Here is a 24,778-nt window from a genome sequence, read left to right on the forward strand (position 1 = left end):
GGTTGTTCATAATGCCATCAACCTGGGGCATCCACAGCTTCTCTGGGCAGTCTGTTCCTGTGCCTCACCACCACCACAGTAAAGAATGTCCTCCTAACATTTAATCTAAATCTCTACTCTTTTAGTTTAAAACATTTCCCCCTTGTCCTATCTCTGTCTGCCTGCATGAAAAGTTGCTGTCCACCTTTTTTTATAAGCCCCTGTAAGCACTGAAAAGCTGCAATGAGGTCTCTCCAAAGTCTTCTCCAGACTGAACAACCTCAATTGAACTCTCTCAGCCTGTCTTCATAGGAGAGGTTCTTCATGCCTCTCCTCTGGTTCTGCTTCAACAGGTCCATGTCTTTTCTCTGCCCCAGACTTCAACATGGTTCTCCAGGTGGGGCTCCATGAGGATGTAGCAGAAGGGGCAGAATCACCTCCTTCGACCTGCTGGCCACGCTCCTTTAGGTGAGGCCCAGGGCGTGGCTGGCTTTCTGGGCTGCAAATGCACATTGCTGACTGCTGTCCAGCTTGTTATGCGCCAGTAACCCATGGCTCTTAAAGCTTTACATGACATTTTCCTCAGGACTTTTTCGGTTTAATATTTTTCAGTACTGCTTTTCCCAGTGTGACTCTGTATAATAATAATAAAGACTTAGGAAAACACAATGCCACGTGCCTGGGTTGTATTATGTGAACAACACAGCTGGCTAATCTTGTTCTTTTTACATGATTTTCACATGCAATAAGTAAAAAAAAGAAAAGGTGGATTTTATGTATTCAAAGTTCAAAGATTAATCCTTACTCCAGCAGTTAAATATAAGTCAATAAGATGAAGGAAGACAGAAGTAAAATGGCAAAGGTGAAGTCTGGCACCTGAATTCCATTCTTTCCTCTTCCTCACTTGATCTGGTGCCTCCTACAACATGTCCCCTAAAATATGTCCCACTCCCCCACCTTTTTTCCCTCTGTCTCCATTATGGATTTTGATTTGAACTGTAATATACATGAACTCACTGCCATAAAGCAAATAAATGGAATGCTATAGAGAACTTGCCTACCACTTCACAGCTTTTCTTGTTCGTGAATTTGTATCTTAAATTTATTGTTTTAATATCTCAAAGTCCAACAGCTTATTAACTGCTCTGACACTCAGAATACACTTTTTTTGATCATGTGTCACTCATTCTAATGACTTTGTTTTTTGAAGGACCACTAAATCTTACGAGCAGAGGTTTAATTTCCTCCTTTGAAAGAAAAGGAAAAAAATGACTAAAGCACTTGATGTTGGCTCTATAGCAATGAGGTATTCATCTCTATTTCTGTCTGTTGAGATGCTTTTCAGGCTAATAATTGGGAATTGATCATTGTAAAAATCTATATTACAGCAACAAAAATGACATATGCATTGCACTGATAGGATTTTAATATTGAAATCAATTTTTCATAATAATATTGCATAGGGATGCATGAACTTTTCACACCAAAAATGTATTTTGAGAGTTTCAAGAATACTTAGTGTTTCTAATTATTTCACGTAAATTTCAATTCCCCCACTTGAATTGTTTAGTTAATAAGTGCTGGAATTTTAAAATTACATTCTCTCACATTTTCTTCATTATTATGATGAGAATTTTATCTTCCTTGGGCATTTATATTTCTGTAGGTAATAAGCACAGTCAGTTGCTGCAAATCTCCTGATTCTGAGCTGGTTTCTGCAGTTTTTCATACTCTAAAATTAATTACTAAAGTTCAGTAGTAGTGCAGTTGGTAAGAATCAGGTGTGGGGAGAGGAAGAACTGAGAAATTCAAAATGTGGAGAATTAATTGAGGGAGGAAGAACCTGAAGAAGGACGTCAGCTACAGAGATTGAAAAGCTATTTTCTGTAGTCCCAGGTACAAAAGTATTTCAGGTTCAGCAGGAGAACAGGGTAAGGTCTCCTTTGTGGTAGGGTGGTGTCCATCAGATGGAGCTCTTACCTCTGCTCTGCTAGGGTTCATTTCCACCAAAAATTTACAACAACTAGGAAAAACTTTCTAAGCCTTGATTTTCTCCTGCAGTAAGTGTGGTGGCCAAGGCTAGCAGCAGCCCTGGCAAAGCCTGACACTAGCAGAGAGCATACAGGTGCAGAGAAGTCTGGGTGTGCACCGTAGCTCAGAGTGGAGGCAGAGCCATCCTCACTGGCTGGAAAGCCCTAGAGGGGGTGCTGCTCTCCCCCTCTAGATGAGAAGAGAACTCATCTGGTCTATATATAGTTCCAAGTCGACTCTTGCTACATGTGGACCTTTGGAATTAGCCTGGAGCATCTGCTGCTCTTGAATTTGTGTTTCTTGAAGCTGTGTTTCTACCTCAGTTTAGCTAGAAGTGTTGCAACAAGAAGATGAATAGAACCCTCCTTAAAGCCTTGATGCTCAAGAAAAAGAGGTGGAGCTAGGATGACCCTCCTAGAAGGGTATTTTGATGAGTGGGCTCTGAATCTATGTGAGGCAGGCTTTACGTTTTCAATCTCTCTTCTGTTTTTCTTATATCTGTACTATTAGACACATGGATCCTACAGGGAATCGGAGCTGGGAGACTGATTCTGTCCTTTACACTTGAGTAGAGATGCCTGTCATGCACACTGGTGTCATTGTGTCCTGGGTGTCCAGGGTGGGCTGCTGGCAGCAGGAGCTGCAGGGCAGCCACTGCAAGGAGTGCCTGTCCAGGGCTGCCCCATGCTGGACACAGCCAGTTCTGGGCGCTGCAGCCACGGGAGTGGCATCCCAGGGAAAAGGTATTTTAAAACAGCCAAATGCTGCACATGCAGTGAGGATTCAGGGGAAAACTTGAGAGAAATGTCAGCCCTGAACACAACAAAATGAGAGAAGGAGGAGAGAAAAAAAGAGCTGCCTCAGGGCAGGAGCAGAGGTTCTCCTGCAGCCCCTGGAGGAGACCATGGTGGGGCATGTGTGAGGAAAAGTGTGAGGGGGAAGGAGTGATGCAGTGGAGCTCTTATGGAGTGACCCCAACCCCCAAATCCCATCCTCTGCATCACTCAAGGAGGAGGAGGAGGAGGGAAAGGAGCTGGGAATGAAGGAGTGATGTGGAACCTGCAAAAAAGGCAGATTTGGGAAGGGGGGGTTTTACTTTTTAAAAGTTTTTTTTTTACTTTTGTCCTTGTTTCTTACCGTTCTGTTCAATTGTTAAAACATTAAATTAATTTTCCACAAGTCAAATCTGTTTTGCCTGTGACAGTAACTGGGGGACAATTTTCCTGTCCTCATCTCAACCCATGAGCCTTCTCATTATATTTTCTCCCCTTGTCCAGCTGAGCAGGGGGCTGAGTGAGCAGCTGGGTGGGAGTTTGGCTGTTAACCACTGCTGACCCACCACACCTAAAGAGAGAATTAGACATGGCCTCTAGTTCTGCCACTGACTGACTATCCATAACTTTTCCCTCTGTCTAAAAGAGATGCAAAGATCCTTCCAGAGCACCACAGGCATTAAGTATCTATAGCCTGTAAAGTGGCACCTCCTTGTTACTCTTCATAATTATGCAGTGAGTACATAGAATATAGTGAGTGTAACAGGTAGTGAGTTGAAGGTATTTCATTAAACAATCAGCAATATCACAAGTACAGACTTAGGGAAGAAAATATTTCAAGTAAAAATGTGCCAGAATATGCCCCTTGGTTAATGGTTTTATCTGACTATTGACAAAATGATTAGCCACTTAAGAGCAGTACAGTCATTTTATTAATAAGAATTAATACAAGCTATTGATACTAATCAATGATGCCATTGCAATTCAGACGACCCCTCTTCCTTTTTAATGTTCAACTGAGCCATGATTCCCAAGGCATTTTAAGACACTCACAAGATTAATTGTTTATAGGTGCAATTGCTATTTGTTCTGACTAGCAATGGCCTATTGACTTTCTGAGACAATGACATAAGATCAATGAGGATTTGGAGCAGATGAGTAAAGTAAGCCCACAAACACTGATGCCTTGAGTGACATAAATATTGCCACCTTTGCTACTTTGCTTTATGCAGCCAGAATGAGACAAAAGCTGTTACTGGTCAGTGCTGTCTTAAAACTTCTGTGAGAGAAAACAGGCAGAGCTCAGCCTACTTCAAAGACACTGCTTGATCAGTATCAGGTCAACCTGTTCTACTGATATCGAAAAGAGACTGAAGATAGATTTTAGTGGAGGCAGAAGCTGCTCTAGTTCCTTATATTCATGTGATTGGAAAAAGCATACACAGACAGCTGCTATGCCAGGGCAACATATTTCCTGTTCCAGTATGTATTTATGCACCTAGTGTTTGAGGCACATCCCATTCTGATGGGTCTTGGCAGTAGCACATGTTCTGTGACAAAGAATATGGAAAATATTCCTTTATTTGGGATTCTTTTTCTTTCCACCATCCCTTGCTTTTGAGAAGCAGAATTGTGTACTCCTTCAGTGTGAAGCAATACTGCCCATTAGCTGTGACTTCAATGAAGGTTTCTCACACTGACTACAGGAAAGTGATGTTGCTGACAGAATGTAGCCCCCAATACTATGAGCCCTCACAGGAAGAAGCTTTCCAGTATTTCTATCTTTACACAAGATTAGTTGCATTTGAAAAGTTTCAAATCATGTTTCCTTATAGCAGTGCAAATTGGTCAGGCGCTTCAGTACATAGATGTGGTCTTGGGAATGTAAATTGAAGAGTTACTGAAGCCAAAGGAGTACATCAAATGTGGAAATCAATGTGTCCATATTGACCCCCATGGGGGTTTGGTAGGTTTTAGGAAGTAACGACATAGGAATTGTGCTTCTTTTCCTTTCTTTTTGCTTTTTGAAATAGTAGATTGGAGGAGGACATGCTGCTGGGGAGCCTGTAAAAGAAACACAGTGAAGGCACACCAAAGACAAATGACAAAGACAGGGAATGAAAAGGATGGTGCTTAGAAGGCAGTGGTTGAAGCTGGGGACATAGTGCAAAAAGAAAATGCCAAAGCAGCCCAGGTTTCATTACAGTCACAGTTTCACTCCTAAGTCTGAAAGGATTTCTAACACCCATGTGTTTCTTCTGTATCACCTGTTTGCACAGCTTGGGATACAGCTTATCCCTCCCCACTGCTGTTCAATTCCCCTGCCCACAGCCCTTCCTTGCCCTGCTACCTGCAGGTCCCTAGGAAAATTCCTCTTTCCTGTCTCTTAACCTATGAATCCTTTTCAGGATGTGCCTCTCAGCATCGGGTAGGTAGTATGAGAGGTGCTGGAACCTGTTCTGAGTGAATAAAACAGGGAACAGGGAGCTTGAAGAGCTCCTGTACCTATTACAAAGGAATTGCTTATTTAAAGCAGTGAGGCTGTGCTAGCGAGTCACTTGCCTTTGCCTTGTTTTGAGCTACCTTAGGACTCTGTTGGCTGCTGCACTGTATAATCTGGGCATGCCCTGTCTAGTCCCTCAGCTGAGCACAGGCAGAGCCTCAGTGTGCTGCACCACACTGTGCAATAGCCATGATTGCACAGTTCTGCTGTCAGCAAGTGGCTCTTCCTCATGCTAGCTGAGTGTAGAGAGACAATAACAAACTGTTTGAATTTGTACAGTTCTCTCCTAGATGTAAAATGTATTGGATGTGCCTGTTAAATACAGGGTTCAAATGTATTTGCTATTTGGCATGTAGACAAAAAGAATAGCAAAGCCAAAAAGGAAATATGAATTTTTTTCTGAAGCAAAGTCATCCCCTTAACCACCTGTAATTATGTATCTAATGACTATTTCAAACAATAATAGGCTTAGTTTTGAGAGTTCTATAAAGGTCATTTGTAAAGAAAAATATTTATAAACACTGTGGTTTTAGAAGTGTGAATGTATTTAAATGAAAGATATGCACTTACAGTCTCAATACCATTAAAGTTTGCTGTGTAAGAATAAATATCCAGTTGCAATGTGTCAAGCACATAAATGAGAAGGATTGTCATGCATGTGAAAAAACTGCATTGTTCTGCTGTTTCTGAAGTAAATGACAAAAATCACAGAGTAATTTGCATAACTTGGAGATTAGAAATGTATTTCTTTATTCTTATTAATATATTTGCCCTTCTTAATTATAAAGATTTGAATCTTATTTTAAAATAATTTCCTACAAAATATTCTAGGGGATAGAAGCTGCATGTTAATTCTGAGTGGATTATTTGCCTAACCTTCCAAAAGAGAGAAATTACTTCTGTTTCATAATAACCAATTTAAAAAAAAAGGATTTAGGATATCTGTCACAAATACTGATGCCTATATAGGAAAAGGGGACTCACGTCTAATTTAGCTGGTTTAATCTGTCATCCATATACTTTTACACACAAGATTTTCATTTCTGTTGATGTCGTTTACAATTTACTGTATTTAAAGAAAAGACAGAAAACTTACAATTTCAGATGAACTTTTCCCATATTTTTGTAAAACTCCTAATTTAGTTCAGTGTCAGTTCTCCTGTGAGTCTGTAACACAGGAATCTTGACTGATGCACAGAGTCAGAATAGTTTGGGTAGGAAGGGACCTCTGGACATGATCCAGTTCAACCACAAGCTCAGAGTAGGGGCAGCTACAGAAAGTTGCCCAGGTTTGTGTCCAGGCACAGTGTAAAGATCTGCTCAGATGGAAACCTCATAACTTCTCTTGGCCACCTGTGCCAGTGTTTGATCACCCTTACAGTAAAAAATTGTTAGTTTGTGTTCCAATGTAATTTCATGTGTTTCATCTTGGGCCATTGCTTCTTCTTAGCCACTACTTAGTGACAACCTCTCATCTTTATTCCTGCCCATCAGATATCTAAATACATTGGTAACACTCCTCTGATCCTTCTCTTCTCTGGGCTGAGCAGTCCTGTCTCTCCCAACATATCCCCATATGAAAGAGGCTCCAGTCCCTTAAACTTGTTTTCTTTCACTGAACTCATTCCAGCAAATCCCTGTCTTGCACTGGGGATGTCAATGGGTCAGATGTGGCCTCGCCAGGGCTCAGTTGCAGGTGCAATAGATTCACTGGTAGATCCCTCTGATGAATTCCAACATGTTGCAGATAGCTGGGGACAGCATCTCTGATTTGGGAGGAAACCCTAATGTTGTTTTGAGAGAAGAAAGTTAATGCTTTGAATGGGTGGAAGCAGGACACATCCATACATCAGTGCAACAAAATAGGATGAACATGCCCATACAATTAAGGAAATCAGTAGCAAACAAAGCTTTTAGAGAGACCTCCATGCTCCCAGGAAGCCCTGCCTTCCACACAAGAAAAGCCATTTTATATGTCTAGATGTTCAATAAAAAAAAGACATGGTGTGTGGCAGCAAGTATCAACAGGTAAATGTTGGCACAGTGTAGAAGACAGTCTGTCCTTTAATACCACAATTTCTGCTCTGTTCCCTACACAGGGCTCTGTGAACATTGCACCCAACTATTTTTTACTATGAACTATGATGACATTAAAATAAAACCAGATTTTCTTTACAGTTTTGAGCTCAATACTTCCCATCGGGGTAGTATGTTTATTCATGATAGTGTCTCTGAATCCCAGCAAAGCAGAAAACTGGGGTTGAAGGAGCTTCATCCTCCTCCTGGCAAGGGACAATTGGTTGTACATGTAGACTGCTGTAATAGATGGAAAGTAGTTGTAAGAAATCTAACAATATATGAAGTACAGGCTAGAAATAAAAATGAGTAACTGCTAAATTTGTCATTCTTAGGGGAAAAAATTCAAGTACACAACATTTGCAAGCAGCAGCTTTATTCAGAATCCCCAAGGTACAGTAGTACTATTGAAAATGTCTCACTTAGGCAAGCTTCACTGCTTTTAAAAGGCAGAAAAAGCCAGTGAACATCTGGCTGAGATCTATTATCAACATAATCCTTACACTGCTTTTGTCCTCTCCTTCAGTTATCCGGAGGCTCCATCTTCTTAGCAGAATCTCTTTATCTTTGGTCTCCATAGGCTTTTCCATATTCTGGTGTCAAAAAGGACCTGACTTCAAATGCCAGAATTTAACAATAAAAACTAAGTGTGGGTATATATCCTTGAATATCAATGTGGTTGATAGTTAGAAATTGGAATATCAGAAATAACAATGGGAACTGGAATATTGGCAGTAATATAATTGAATTGATTTTATGATTTTAACTTATCCAGGATTTACAGAGACAGCTACATGCTGATGATTAAATGGATCTCTTTGCTGTTTTAAAAAAGAATTTACTTTGTATTTACAGATAGTATCTACTTAGTATGGGGTTTTGTATCTGATAAATCTTCATCTTTTTCTTTCAAACAATCCTTCCTTTACTAAAGAATGTAATCATGATCTAGTGGTGTCTGCATGATCAAATTTTAATCTAGTTAGTTTTGTTTATTCAGCTATTATAGCCTATCAAAATGAGATCTCGAGTAGAACAATTATTCTAAAGGAAGAGTGTCTCGCTTTTAAAAACTGATATTGCATGCATTCTACTTGTTATTTGGAATTTTTATTAGCTTGGGCATCTGCCTGGACTTGACAAGCACGATCATGAATCAAATGACACAATAAATAATATTGCCACTTGATGGAGATGAGAAAAACAAAATAGCCATAATTAATTCCTAAAGAACAATAACAATTTGTAGTCCTTTTCCCTGTGGGGTGTGTGTATGTGTGTGTAAATAGCTCCTTCTTCTGCAGTCATTTGCACTCACAGTTTGAAATTATTTGGGATTACTGGGAAGCACTGACTCTGAATGAGCCGATATGGTGGCCATTGTGTTAGCTGTGCCTCATGCTGCCAGTACCTTGCTAGCCATGCTGGCCTGGTGCTGCCAAGGCTACCTGATAGCACCCTGTGCTCGCTACTCTGCCATGAGAAGAGCCATGCAGATTATTGTGTTTAGAACAGAAAATTAAAAAAGAATCCCTTCACCTAATTGTTCTAATTTTTCTTATGTGTAGGAGCATGAACCAGTCAAACTATTCCTGCAAGCAGGCAAATTTAAAAAAATGTATTTTATGTGTTTAGGATGTTGGACACAGTAATGGCAGATACCAGAGAATTACACAGCTGCATAAGGTGAAATAAAATGCATGTAAAAAATGAACAATGGACAGCAGTATAAATTTTGGATCTTTCACTTCCAGACTTTGCCTTTCACAGTTTTTCTTCAGTAAAGTCATTGGATAAATGTACCCTGAATCTGCATTCCTAATGATGATGAAATGTTTTGTTGACTGCTCATGCCTGTCTGTGGTAAGAATTTTTTTTTCTCTATTCTTTAAGGAAAGCAAATCCTGGTTAATAGTATCTGCCAAGTCTTAACATTATTTATGTTATTGGAAAAATCCTGTAGAGATTAAGATATGAAAACTTTTATTTGAACTCTTTTTCTCTGCTGGATTTTGTCACTCATCTCTCCCTCCTGCATCACTATTTTGTGTGATGTATAACAGCATTGCTTTCCCTGACAAAGCAAAAGAAATCAAAACTGAGGAAAACAGCAAATATGTCACATCCTTGAGGCAGAGCTGAAGGAAAGCCTTTCAGAAACAAGTTGGCAGCATTTAATTATTCTAGGTCCTTCAAGATAAAATCCATCGTATTTTTATGTTCTGAGGTTATGAATGTCTATTTGTTGAGTGCACATGAAAAGAAAGCTTTTGGATTTAGCATGAAAGGACAGAGATTTAAGAATGTCCTGATCAATGTGCTGAGATTGTTTGATGCAAGTCCAGAAAAAACATCAGCTGTACGATTGATGCAGCCTATACAGTGACTGGTGAGACAAATTGTTCTGCTGGCCAAAGAGAAGTTTGGGTCAGAAAGGTCTCCCTCTGACATATTTTCTTATGATATTTCATTTTCAGCTTTGCCAACCGCTTGACAAGTTAAACTCCCTTTGTACTGTTATAAAATAGTGAGTTCAAAATGAAGATCTGGAACCATAGGCAGATTTGGGCCATTATTTAAAGTATTACAAACTTGCAGCATGGTAGACTATTGTAACATATTGAGGTCAAATACTTTTCATGAGGACAAATGGTCATCCCTATTGCACATAGCTTGCACACTGGCCATGGGTAGGTGCCTCAGTTTTCAATTCTAGATGACATCTATAAAAATATTTTACACTGTAATGTATTGTTTGGGTGAATTCCAGTTGGGGAAGATTGAAGTCAGCTAAAAGCAGTTACAGTATAATTGTAAATAGAATTTGTACTTTGTGGTAAATACTTCTAGTGTGCTTCCGAGCGTCTTGTCTCCTGGTTTTGTTTATCAGATACAAATTTGGAGAGAACAGAGACCTCTTCTCCCACATCACAGGATGACTACATGAACCTTCCTGTCTCTTTGCATTTGTGGGTGAAAACTGTTTTACCTTCTGAGCTGTCTTTTGTTACCTTTCCTTTGCTGCATGGGAAATAGTGAGTAAGCAGAGAAAAGGTTGCAGCTGATTGATCCCAATCCAAAGATCTCCTACATTGACTATACTCAAGAATGGCAAGTTGGTTCCTGCAGATTTTCAGTCTCTTAGGGTTTGCTTAATTATTATGACATCTGACACTTTTCTCATCAAGTTTAGATTTCCTTTCTACACATTCTGGGACTTTCATACCCTTCTTTGCATATACTTGTTGGCTTTTATGCTACTTTTTAAGCCTCCGCCTTTGCCATAGCCATTTTATTACTTTCTTCTCAGTCTAACTGCATGCTAAATCCCGTGTCCTTCACAGCATACAGAATAACTCTTTCAAAAATGGGTCAGAGGGATCTGATGACCTTCTCTTCCTCCAGTTCAGTTCTTTCACGGGTCATACCAAAAATCAGCAGATATCTAATGCCTAGACACAACAGCATTTAAAGGAATATCTAATTCATTAAGTTATGTTAAGAAAAGCAACAGAAAAATGTTTTTTCATCATTTACATTTTTCTGTTAAGCTTTAGTTCTTGGTTGTTGCTGCAGAGATGTCTTGTCCTCTGATGCCTACTGCACATTGAAGTGTCTTGTGAGCCCCCAAATGGCAGAGCAGACCAGTGCTTTCCTGTGTGCCTATCTCCATGCTGGCACAGCAGTGAGAGATGTGGCAGCTCATCTCTCAGAGACAATGTCTCTGACTCTTAGCACCTTGCAATTTAAAACCATTTTAGAATTACCTTGCACTGAAAAGTGGAGCACCCTCCTCTCACCTATGAATCTCTGTGTGAAAATTGCCTTGTCAGACAGTACACGTACTGAACTCAGATGCTTCCTGCTCTTTATGCTGGGTTGGCCTGACAAGGTCCAGCAATGAGGAATTGTGGATGGAAGAGTGATTTTTATTTTTTTCTGTTTATGCTGTTTCTGTAATAGAGCTTAGTTAGTAGGTTTTGCAGTGACAAGGTTTATGAAGGTAAGGCAGGGAAATGTGACCTTGCTATGGCTCTGCAGTGTCATTTGTGACCTGTAGGATACTGCTCTAATGCTAGTTGCTATTACGAATTCCTACTGCAATGGAGCATCTCCTGTGAGTCCTGTATCACATCTGCTAACCTTTGGCTGATGTCTTTGAGACCTTAGGGCATCCATCTGAAATGAAGCTTAGTAGCTTTGCGTGGGTACCAAGTTAACCTTTGTATCTGAAGTGAGACCTTGTGTATCCTGTGCATAGGGGGTCACCTCTATTTTGGTATCTGTCGTCTGGACCTGAATCCTGCCCCATATGTCTTGTAGCTAATTCACACGTCAACTTCGTGGCTGCTTGGAGAAATTATACTGTCTGAATCTGTGTCCCACATCCAGAAGACTCAATAGAAGACAGTGAAGCCAAGGGAGAGAAGCAGGAGCAAGAACAGTTGAGAGATCTTACCACATGGACTGGCCCACTCCAGCTGGCTTCTCTCCATGCAGCTGAGTGAAAGCTGAGTCCTAGGGCAATGCTGGCCTACATGAAGGTGGGCAGTGGTGTAAACAAGTGATAGTGTATGTGTCTTGGAGCTACAAAAACCCTAAACCCTTGGAAAGTATGGGAATGGTTGTGCCTTCTTCCAGTACAACTATCTTGGCCTCTTGATAGGACTTCAAAAAGTTATTTGGCTAATTCTTCCTCCTCTCCCCTGGGGCAAACAAGTGTGCCATCACATCTGCTTGAATAAACACACTTTCAGTAAGACAACCAAATAGTTAGAAATGGAGAGGTTATTTGGGTCATTCAGTTGGTTTTTTTTTCTTGTTTAAGGACATACAAAAAACTGCAAGCTCATAAAGTAGATTTAATGGCCAATTTGAACTGTACAACATAGTCCTAGTCCATAGCTAGTCCCACCATGAGTTTCTTTAGGCTGACATTTCCAGGTGATTGCCTGCTACCCACCCTGCTGCCATCAAACCACTGGTTGTATTTCAGTATTTAGTGTTTTCTTTGTATATAACACTGTCGGTTAATGACTGAAACACTACCATTTTTCCCATGCTTATAGGCTGCTGAAAACACAGATTATTCTTCAGCATGAGCTCTGATCATTCTTCTAGACAGTACATTTTCAGAAGCCATCTTTAATTTGTGATATTAATACTGAACTTGATCACTGTTCAGTGGTTTTACTGAAGTATTTACATATAGATTGGTGAAGTATTTTCTTCTAGAGTATTGAAAGCTTTCCAGGCCAAATTGGAATCATAAACTTAACCACAGTATCTGTATGACATGCATATGATTTTTGCTCATGAAATTGCCTTGGAGGTTTACTTTCAAAGCAAATTGAGTGCATTTCCTCGGCTTCATACATTTAGCTCTGAACTAAGTGGGGAATGACTCGGCAAGTGAGTGTTTTGAATGAGCAGCAGTGAGTGTATTCTGAGAATTGTTTTTTTCCACATCAGCACCCTTTTAAGAAAGATGAACTATTTCAGTGAGTATTACCAAAAAATTGCATTTTAAAATGATGAAATAATTAGTTGAGACCTACATTACTTTAATATGGAAAAAGAAACCTTTCTCAGAGCAATAACTTAGTTACCTAAGGTACCCTTTCATTTTATATTAAAATGGAAAGATAGACCTGTTATACAAAACTTGGACCACTACTATTAATTATCTGATTTCAAGATCACCTCTGGCTGTTAAAAAGATTTATATTAATCTGTACTTGATAGATTCAGAAGGATTAAAGGAGTGAAGGAGAGTGAATAAAAAGAGAACGTCTTCCCGACTTCATTGTTAGATGACCTTGTGCCACGGTACGTTTAAATTGCTTACTTCCTATAACTCTATAAAGTTCTGTGTTTTCATTTCTGGATTAGATTGAAGTGTCAACTGTTTTTGATGAATTACACTAGTAATATATGTTCATGTTCTTCTTTGCTCTTTTTTATTTATTTATATATGTCCAGTATAATTTAGTTCACCTAAAAAAGCTTTTAGAAAAGATTTTTTTTTAATTACAGTTTTAGCAAAGTATTTTTTTTTCAAATACCTTTATTGTTGTTCTGAAGAAATAAAGTGTATATTCAGCTCAAATGAAAAGTTTATGTCAAATGTCCTGGTTTTCCATGTTCTGAAATTCAGAATATTTTGTAGAAAAAAAGGGAGTGTTGTGCAAAAAAAAAAAAAAAAAACAAAAACCAAAAAGGACAAGTCATTGCAGTTAGTAATTGAAACCTTTACCCTTTAACTTGATCTGTGTGAAACTACTGAAATAAGGTCTTCCTGCTAAAGCAAAGGGTTAGCCTTACCTTCAGTACTGGGGTCTTATTTATTTATTGCTGAAAGGTGCAGAGGGGAGCAGAGAGCTTTAAGTGCTTTACTTCCATTATTGAAGATTCTCACTGATGCAGAACTTGAAAGCAAATAAATAAAATCAAGACACATTTATAGACAGTATGTGTGCTACTGACCGGAATTACAACGGGCAAGCCGTACATACACTGGTTTATAGACTCACATCAGAAGGGACAGAGGTATCTCCAGTCAAGTGCATTTTGTGCTGATTAAGTGAGATTAATAGAGTTAAGTGATACAATTAAATCTGTATATTATTCATGTGAAAGTTGTATAAAGAGTAACAGCTTCTCTATACATTAGATAGCCCTGACATCTTCAACTGCAATGAACATTTTGTGTGTAACCAAAAGAACAAAGTAATTTAGTATAACCATCAATAAAGGACAAGTTTGTATTTATTCTTAACTCTGGGATTTTAAAGGAAGATAGTTGTATTGTTTTCAGGATTTGTTTTGTCTTAAGAAAAATTCCAATCTGAGATAAATGCTTATTTTTCTGAAAAAACAGAGTCAACTCAGAGATGTCTGAGCACAGGAGATCTGGGGTTGCAACTTTGATATCGTGAAAAATACTAAACAAATCTCATAAAAACCTTCAAATATTTTATATATATTTTACATATTTTCTCATTTTAGGAGCAGTCATGAGGGAATTAACTGCACTATACCATACAGGGGAAGTGGTACCATATAATATCTGGTGTATATGGTTCTCAGCTTTTTCCCCAGTAGCTCACAGGAGTGTGAGCACATGCTACACTGAGAATAAAAAACAACCATAAGTTATAAAGTGTTAAGTATCAGAAGAAGTTTTATATCAGTGCTTACTGAATCTCATGAATATCAAGAGCTTTTTGTATCTTTGTCAAACCAGTCCAAGCTTTCTCTTGTGGCTTTAAGCAGCTTCTCTGACTATTATATTTCTGTATCCCACTGTGTGCTGTGTGCACATCTCAAACAGAACCGGAGCTGCAGCTGTAGTTCCAGTACAAATGGTGATAAGGAAGTACCTGCCCTCCTATCTGTTGTTTCCAAATACAGGGTTTGATTGACTGGACCAGTTCCTCAAACTGTGCAGCATTTCTCCAATGGCCAGCTGTCATTCAACATTGTCGTTACTGGCTTTGGCTGCGTTGTATTTTTCCTTCCAAAACAATAGAGAATCTCAAATGAAAAAAAATGTGATAAAATTTTCTCACAAAATGAGACATCTACACAGAAGTAATTAAAGTAGCAACACTGTCCTATGCTGTTTATTACTGTGGTTCAAAGATAGGAGTAAATTCGGAGATATAGTCTTCTGCTTTTAGCAAAAGATTTTCTATTGTGAACTTCACTGATTAATATTAGAGGTAGTATGCTTTTGCTGGCTATTTGTCTATTGTTTTGTTTCTTCTTCCAATTATTTTTAAATTACAACCATATCTTTCTGACAGAAACATGTTGCCATGGAGAAAAAACCTAGGAAGTGTTGGCTCTAGGAACATCACTTTAAGCAGCTCAAAAACCAATTGCTCCATTCCTAAGAAAGGAGTTGATAAAGTAAAACTCTACCAAGTAGGTGTGAAAGATGGAAGTTGCTAATTCTGTAAGCTATAATCCTGCCAAGATAGTATGGAATCCTCTGGCCTGAACCATGCTACCTTGTCTTATTCTGGTAGTATGAGCTTAGATTGTTAGCTGGGGGATGGAGAAGGGAAGAGGCCAAGGACGGGCTGTGGGAGGAAGATCTGCAAAAATTTCCTCTGTTAGTGAAAGGACAGAAAAAGTGTCCTTAAAAGGATGTTCTTCTCAAGGACCCATGTCAACTGTCTGAAGTAATAGAGAGCAGCACTCTCTGGTGTGGTAGCTTATCTAGGAAGGTAGATATCATTAGGCAGTTATCGTTTTTCAGGACCCTTCTTGGGATGTTTTTGGCTCAGGCAAACTGTCTATCCAAAAATTACACCCCAAATTACATTCAAGGTATGTTTCCCATCTTACTGCTCAAACTGGCCTGAAAGTACAAATGAATCCTTCTAAAACTGTAAATATATCTTCAAACCCACTGCCTCTTATAATTTCTAATTTCCAGCTTGTGAAAAAGGGAGGTGGAATGTCAGTGAAAGAAGCAACTGCCCAAGCATCTTGCGGTGTCTGCTAAGGATGATATGTGGCTGCCTTTCACTCACCTAAGATGAACTGGGAAAGGTTGCTGTGAGATGCTGATAGAAGGATTGTCCTTCTTCCAGAGTGTAGTAGATGGAGAAAACTTTGCTAAAAACAAGTGTTTCCAATTGTTTTATTGTTTTCAAGCTTTCAGGAATGGCAAATGGAGCCATGACGAACGGAGCTTGAACCAATGCGTGCTATTATGCTGCTTTGGTTTCACCCTGAAAACCTTCTGCTTTCTGTGCAGAGTTTTTTTTACATCTTCAAGGGATATACTCTGATATTAGTGTATTTCTGATTTAATTTAATTATCTGCTTGCACTGTTTTTATCCTTGTGTTCATTTATCTTAAATTAATTGTATCAATTTTCTGTTCTCCCTCTGCACCTGAAATTTTACGCTGCTTATGTATCCTTTTTATTTATCTCTCAATATCTTTTTCAATCCTGTTTTTATTTGCTATGGTCTTTTTCTCACTGTAGTGCACATATTGCTGGATAATACGTACCACCCTTGGATATGCTGTAATTGCTTTCTGAACATTTTCCATTTCCTCTGTGTCCTTCCCTCCTCCCACACCTCCCATTAGGTGCTTAACCCACTGGATTGCCTTCAGCACTTCCCCATTCTTCTGTGTTCAAAGTCCTTGGGGGTTTTTTATTCCTCTTGTAGGTTCAGTCTGCAGTAATGAATCCAACTGGATTATGGTCATTAGTGAGTCCTCCACCTCTGTCTCCTAACAGCTGCACAGTTGAAAGTCAGAACTTTGGTCTTTTTTGCCACCTTTTAATACATTGAGGATATAGTACATGGCTGTTGCTTGATTTATTTCTCTCATTGTGTCCCTGTTCCTGTGTGTCTGGGTAGCTGAAATCTCCTCTTATTAGTTTTGACATTTTTCTGTATCTCATATGCTTTTTGTTCTTTCTGATCCTATTTTTTTCTGGTTTATATCCAGTCTATACTGCCACCCTATTGCCTCGAATTTTGAGCTATGATGATCCTTTCAAACAGCCACAAAAACTTTTGGCTTCTTCAAAGTTTTTGCCTGTTGGAAAGAGAGAGTTTTGAACCAAGCCATTACTACCTGAGCAGTGCCTGCCTTAGCAGGGCACACTCCCCTGCCTGCAGCTCCCTCTCACACTGTTCTCAGTGGTCTGGCCCCAAATCAAACAATTAATCCCATGTTCAAGTTCAATCACGTGAGGAGCAGCATTAACCCACCAGGACTACTTACATGCTTAGGGCTGGCACAGGACTAAACTCTTTGCTAAATCAAAATGTTGGAGCTATGATTTTCATGCAGCTTGGATAATGAGGGCTGTACATCCTGGCATGTGAAAGGTGCACAGTAACTCATTCTGGTAGACATGTGGGTGTGGGGGCAGAGAATTCTATCCCACATCTACGTCTGAATAGCAAGCGTGTCTGTGTTCCTTTGTGCACACACACACACACAATTGCAGGGAGCACAGCACTGTGTTTGAGAATATCAAGCACATTGTATAAGCAGATGTAAAGAATCCAGGCCCTATTCATTGCCTGTAGATGCAGTAAAAAATTCCCATTGACTTTAGTAGGCACAGTTTAGGGACTAAGACCAACACTGCGACAGCATTTATCAAACAGCTCCATACCATGGACATATCTCTTACTGCAGTCTGACTCTGCTGTGCCTTACACTGTATGTACAAACTTTACAGAGTGGTAGGTTGACTTAGTTTCCTTCTTCTGGGTTATGTTAATGCCTGAAAAAATATTTAACTAAGCATTTATAAATCATCTGATTTTTCTAACCTTTATCCTATCTCCTGCTCAGAGTCTTTAAACACTACAGTGATAATCCTACTGAGCATTTAGATAATTATGTACCACCACTTTCTGTCATAGATGACTTAGCAAATAGTGGGTTTTCCTATTGTATCTTAGTTGCAGGGTGAGCATTGTCAAAATTAATACCCATATGAGACAAGGATATTTATTCTAATCCGTGTCTTGTAGTTTTCAATAATGTTTTAAAGAAAATTAAATCACCTCTGAAAACTGAATTTTCAGGGTGAAATTGCATATTGTCATAGCTACGATGTGTCATATTCTTTTTGTTACAAATGAATATATCAGCTTAGATTTATTTTAGCATGGCTTATGCTTTCCAAATTCAAGTTTTAAAGGTTCACTCTGAATAGTCTTTCAGCAAAATGCATTTGGAGAGACAGTTGGATCTCATTTATAAGTCTCCCTTTCTGCCTTATGCCATAATAAATGTTCTCAATTATAAGACTTTAGATGAGATCAATTGTACTTCCCTCTTATCCTCTTTTCTACTGGCAATTTAAAAAAAAAAAAGGATTTTTTTTTTCATGGCTTTTAAAAAGGGAGGACTTACTTGATTCATTTTTAATAGTAGATAATTTAATAATCCTGAAATACTTCTTGAATTCCATCTGTAGGCTGGCATTTATTACAACAAGCAAAAGTAAGAGGACTGCTCACATCACAGCTTCTTTCTTTCACTGCCAAGAACTACTTGCCATATCAAACAAATTTGCTTCCAAACTTTTCTTTTTAATATGTTGTAGTTTTTAACAGTTATCCTTGACAGGTGACTGCACAAACTGAAGTCCTAAAATGAATGAAGAGCTCTAGATTCAAAGTATTCATTTTTTAATACTTCTGGATTGGGGAAAACTTTTAAATCTTCATCTTTGGATTAAATTGCTTAAGATATATACCATTCTTTTTAAAGTGAAGTCATTTACATCTCATGGCATAGTGAATAAGAAAATCCAGATGCAGACATTTAATGTTTGCCAGCCCTTGTAAGGTTGTAATAAAGAGGAGGAAACATCATATCTTTTGGGACACACCCTAAGAGAGTTCACGTCCAGAGAGGTCACTAAGAAGCTCACTGTAGTGTGTCTGACTGGGATGAGTTCATGTTCTTGCCGCAGCCTGTAGGGCCCTGTGCTTTTTATCCGTGGCTGAACCAGCACGGATCACACACCAGTGTGCTGGCTGTAGCTGAGAAGTGCTCCTGCAGCAGCAAGGCACCCTCTCGTTCCTTGTCTCGCAGCTCCTCCCCATTTCCCCAAAGGTGAGTAGGCTGAGGCTGGGCAGGAGGTTGGGAGGGGACACAGATCAGGAACAGCCACCCCAACCAACCAAAATGGAAAACAATGAAAGCCCACATTTTTCCATGATTCCTATGTAAACCCACGAACACTTGTGGAAGTGTTGTAACAAAACAAAGTAGCCAAGAATGGAAGGTGGCATAAAAAGCAGACAGATATCCACAATATTGCCTTTGCTGCTCAAATACCAATGCCCTATATATATATTCCTCAACTTCCAATATTGTCACTTTGTGGTAAGATGTATCAATAAAGTGTGAAATGCTAACAAAGTAATGAAGGAATTTATGAAGGAGATCGAAAAATATATCCCCCATTGGCAGCAATGTGTTTGTGCTCAGTATGCAATGCCATCACATGCTTTTTAATTTAATAGTTAACCATAACTCAACATATAACCACATAACTCAACATATTCTCTAAAAGAAAACTGGAGGGGAAAAAATCTCTATTGTATGACCACAGGGTTCATTTTCCCAGGCCTTCAGCAGCCTGAGTGCTCTTTAGCCCTTCTAGCAAATATCCACAATTCTCTTTGCACGTTCATTCCAGGAGGACTCTGCCCAAGCAAGTGAGGCTCCTGAAAGAAAGTGATTTTGTCAAGTTCTGACAAAATGTTAGCTAAGAGTTAGTGTGCAGTGCCACTTTATGATGAATTAGGAGGTGACAGCAGCTTTCTAAGGGAAAGTCTGAGGTTTAGCTACACGACGAGCTTTCTGAGATATACACACATACAGCATAGCAATGGCAGAAGGGGACAATCAACTTCCTTCATTCCTAGGTCAAAGCACTTTCCCTCTGCTCGTATAAATAAAGAATCTCTCTCTTGCAGTTGAGTACCATAATGGAAAAACATCTCAGTGTTTTTCCCTAATCACATAAATCAGTATAATATACATCCCTCTTGGCTGAAATGTCAACTTTCTGCAAAATCAAATCTATTTCATGTTTCTGATCATAATACAAAATTAATTGAATTTCATGTCAATGAGACTGCAGGTGTGGAATTACTCCCATCTAAATAGAACCACAGTCACAGTTTTTGAGGCAGATTCATCAGAAATCAATGTCATAGAGGTAATGATGGTGTAATAGCATCCAGCAGGTGGCCCAGAGAAGGAGCTGCAAGGCATGGGGGAAACTACTAAATTGCCATCCTCCTCAGTAAGAAGAAAAGATGAAGAGAAAACAGGGAAGAGGAATCTTGCAGCAAGTGTCTTTTTGTTGAAAAACTACTTCCAGCAGTTCTGTTAAATTTGCTACTGGTAGTTGCCGTAAATGCAAGTGCTAGAGAGAGACCGTGAGGAGCGGGGGGGGCGAACTGTCTTTTAAATAAATACCTTACATTTAAGTGATGTTTAATAGAATTTAGTGTAAGAAGGTGTAGAAGCAGTTTCTGCTGAGCAGATCAGGAAAATATCCTTGATAAAATCTTACAACACATTTCCCTAATTTCCCTCCATGCAAGGGGGGAAATGACTTGGCATCTCTTGATAAAAAGATGAATGAGCGTGAGCGTTGAGTGTTCACAAGGTCATTAGTCATTTTTAAAGAAAGATTCAAATATGGTTTATTTGCTAAGAGAAGGTAGAAACACTTATGCCATCTCTTCTGCCTGGTGTTTGCATGCAACTGATATGCTAAATGCTCAGGGGGTTAAGTGGGTGAGTGTCCAGCTGTGGGGTTACTCCCACAGGGAGAGCAGGGCACAGGAGCTGGCTCTGTGCAAAGGCTGTCTCTTCAGACAGAGCATTGCATGATCACAACTGCACTGCTTCCAGGGTCAGCACTAGTAAGTCAAAAGCAGTTTTAGCTACTTCTCCATGGCTGATTGATCAATTCATGACTCCTACAAGCCCGAGCCTGCTCTTTAGAGTGAACCGAGAGTCCTGGGGTGCCTGTTTCAGCGGCAATTAACTGTCCCTCGGCAGAACCAGCCGGGCTCATTTGCTCTGGCTCAGTCCCAGCACCCTGCTGAGCACCACAGGGCCAACCTCATGGCTTTGCATCATTCCTCCCAGGGCACTGAATTCCAGGAGGCTTATTAACTCCCTCAGCAGCACTTTGGGAGCAGACAGAGCCAGCTCTGATCTGCGGCCGTGTGCCAGAAACCATTGATCAGAGGGTGCTACAGGGCACAGCAAGGAGTCTGAGTCTCTTCTGTACTCAGCTCCATCTCATGCTGAATGCTGGCTGACTTCAGAGGTGTTTCTTCAGTATCCCAGCACTGTATTTCCCACTAATCACATTTTAGGGGATCGGCATTAGTGTGTCTTGATTTACCCCAGATAACAGAGAATTCAGCTGTAATATTTTTGGAGCTTACCTCATCGGCAGATGGAAGAGAGAATTTTTCCAAGGGTGGTTGTTGCGTGGCTTTGTGACCCTATAGTGATCTCAGTCCTAAAGCCTATCGAGTGGGAAATACGTAGGCCATACAGCCCAGAATTAAGGCTGTGCTATTTAATCCGATATTTAAGAAGCCTGCAGCTATTATCATAGACTGCATATAAGAATCACCTCCAGGAGTGATCAAAGGCACGTCTGAGGTGGACACAGAGCAGATAAAAGAATTGTCCCACCCTCCTTTTAGATTCTGCACACTCTGCAAGAGGAGGCAAGAACTGTCTGAGCTGGGTGTGACAAATGAAAAATCTGCTTTCCATTAGGTGGATGCAGGTGTTAAAAAAATTAAGCAAGGTACTGTATCAGCTATTCTATGCAGCCCCTGCATACATCAAAGATCTGTAGTCCAAGAAGTAAAAGTGTATCCTTCTATTGCTTTTTTTTCCTGCCTTGTGTTAAGGGAATAATCCTTTCGTGTCCTGCCAGCTCATGAAAGCACAAAGAATGAATTTATGTGCTTGTGAAAAAAACCCTTCTGATAATACTTTCTGAAACCTTAAAATGAGCTCCCAAATTGGTCTTTTATGTGAGTAAGTGCTGTCAAAGTTACAGAAGTGCTTTCTGGAGCAACTGTTGTGTAGAAACCTGTCGTAGTAAACGCTCTCTTATTTCTGTTGCTTAGTTTTTATGTTGTTATGTGCAATAGGGAAGGTAATAAGAAAAGCAAAAGAATAGCTACTAGAACAATTATGACATTTAAGAAAAAGGGAAAACAGCAGTGAAAATGTAGCTCAGGAAGCTTATTTAATCGCTGTACTTTCTAGAAAATATCCAGTCTATGCATTACTCTGTGAAAGCAGTCACGACAGTTGAATCATTGTCAGAAAATCCCTATTACTATGGAAAAAAATGGGAACAAAATAGTTGTATTAAACTGAGACACAAACCCAATTTCTTTCCCAATACAGGACTAGAAAAAAAAATCCCACTTTTTTTTTTTGTCTCAACCTCACAGCAGGGTTTGACTCATAGTTGGGAATAATTTGATAATCTAAATCCAATAAGTATCAACTTGCTGATTTATTTGCAACAGTATTTTTAATTTGTTAGTTGCATTATCTCAGTTTTAGTTTAATAAGTAATGGTCTTTACATCTTAATGCGTTTATTAAATCTTTATATTGCAATCTAAATTTCTTCTAATTTACAACAAGGAAAACTGTAGAGAGTCATTTGTTCTTTCAAGCTGTATCTGTTTCAGCATGTCAAGACTGAAATATATCAGCTATAGTATTTGTGTACCCATTATTTCTCATCCTTATAATGAAAATGTTCAAAAAGAAAGGAACTGAGAGAAAGGAATTCTCAGTCTGGGGAGAAGAGAAAAAGTTTTCAGTGAAAAATAAGATATCAGAGTTAACTCAGATGGCTTTGGGGAAAACCCCCTCTCACAGAAAATAGACAATATATTGGGAGTTGCTGAGACGACAGTGTTTGATTTGACAGGGTACATAGAACCAGAATCACAGGATGATAGAACAGTTTGGGTTGGAAAGGGACCTTAAGGATGCCATGGGCAGGGGCACCTTCCACTAAATCAGGTTTCTCAGGGGCCAATCCGACCTGGCCTTGCACACTTCCAGGGATGGGGCATCCATAGCTTCCCTGGCCAACATGTTCCACTGCCTCATCACCCTCACAGCAGAGAATTTCTTCTTCACATCTAATGGCAATCCTTCTTCTTTTAGTTTAAAACCATTAAAACCATTTCCCCTTGTCCCATCAATACCTGCCCACATAAAAACTCACTGTTCCTCTTTTTCAGAATACCCTTCAGGTACTGGAAGGTGCTATAAGGTCTCCTCAGAGCATTCTCTTCTCCAGGCTGAACAGCCTCAGCTCTCTCAGCCTGTACTCATAGTAGAGATGCTCCAGCCTTCTGACAGTCTTTGTGTCCTTCCTGTGAATCCTCTCTAACAGGTCCACGTCTGTCTCGTACTGAGGACTCCAGATTTGGACATGGTATTCCAGGAAGGGTTCTTGCAAGGGCAGAGCAGATATTTCAGCAAAGTTGCACAGAAAACATAGATGTAGAAATGGACTTTTCCTAACAGCTAGTAGGAGTTTGTAACCATTAACTTAGGCTGGTAAGGATTAATGACAGCTAAGGTGCAAGTTACTGACCAGCAGTGGATATCTCTGAGAATTGTGCCTTTAGGTATTGAGGGCAAGGGGTGGCACAGGGGTGATTCCTTGCAGTTACTGCCAGCTGACTGATGGCTCTGTGCGTGCTGGTGCCATCAGGAGTGACCTCTCACCATCTGGATAATGAACTGGGATTTAGAGAATTGCCCCAAGGCTTCCCAGTGTCAGTCCTTATTACTGGCAAGTGAATGTGCTACAAGTGAATCAGCTGCTAGCCAGGCTTTGCCAGTTTGGACCTCAAAGGGTCCGACAGTGCTGCTGGTGCTCCTGCTGGTGCTCGCTGGCACCTCCCGCAGCACTGCATGGAAAAGCTCACGCAGAAGCCATGGAAATGGTGGAAACCTGTTACTGAGCACAGCTGCCACAAGTCCTCATGATGAGGGGGGTTCCCTCCTGTTTCCTTCAGCATGGCCCTTTGCTTTTCTTTTGGCTTTGTTGTTGGTTTTGGGGTGTTGGGTTTTTTTGTGAGGGGGTTTAGACATTGCTGGAGCTAAAAAAAAAATAAAATCCACAGCTGTCCAGTATTGGAGAGCATGAAACATATTTCAGCATTGGCTATTTGGGTACCCTGAAGAATGATTTAAAGAGAGAAATAACTAAGTGAAGAGAACGCCCAGGAGAAGGTCGTTCAAGGAATGACCACAAGGAAACCTCTTACCTTTTCTAGAACCTGTTTCTCTGGTAGAGTGTTTTTGTTGATTTTCTCTCAGCAGGGCTAAAGGTTGATCAGTTGATGATCTCTGCAGAAGCTTTACCTTTCTTCACCTTCCTCTAAACCAAGACTATTGAAATAATGTATCTGATAGCAGTTTCTTAGTATACAGGAGTGGTTTGTCAGTTGTTATTACAGACCAAATAAATGTAATTAACGTCAAACTGAAACAAAGGAAAAGCTGAAAGTTGAGCGCTGCATTAACCTGCCATGCTAGCCCAGATCCTGAATGCAATCTTAACATTAAAAAGTATCATTTGTCTGGATGCAATTATATTTGACTAATAGCAGAAATTTATTCTTGGTCTCATTCGTTTTGGATTATCCCTATTTGTAAAATGAGCAATTGAAAGGACCTTGATCAAGGAGCATTTTTAAATTGTTTGCTTTTTAATGAGAGAAGAGAGATCAAACAGTAAGCTAGCTGTACCTCAGAGAAATGAATCTGTTAAGGGAGTACAATTATTAGGGAGATTTTATCTGGGAGATAAAATAGGGAG

The sequence above is a fragment of the Haemorhous mexicanus genome, chromosome 2, assembly GCF_027477595.1.
Source record: "Haemorhous mexicanus isolate bHaeMex1 chromosome 2, bHaeMex1.pri, whole genome shotgun sequence".
Lineage (NCBI taxonomy): Eukaryota > Metazoa > Chordata > Aves > Passeriformes > Fringillidae > Haemorhous > Haemorhous mexicanus.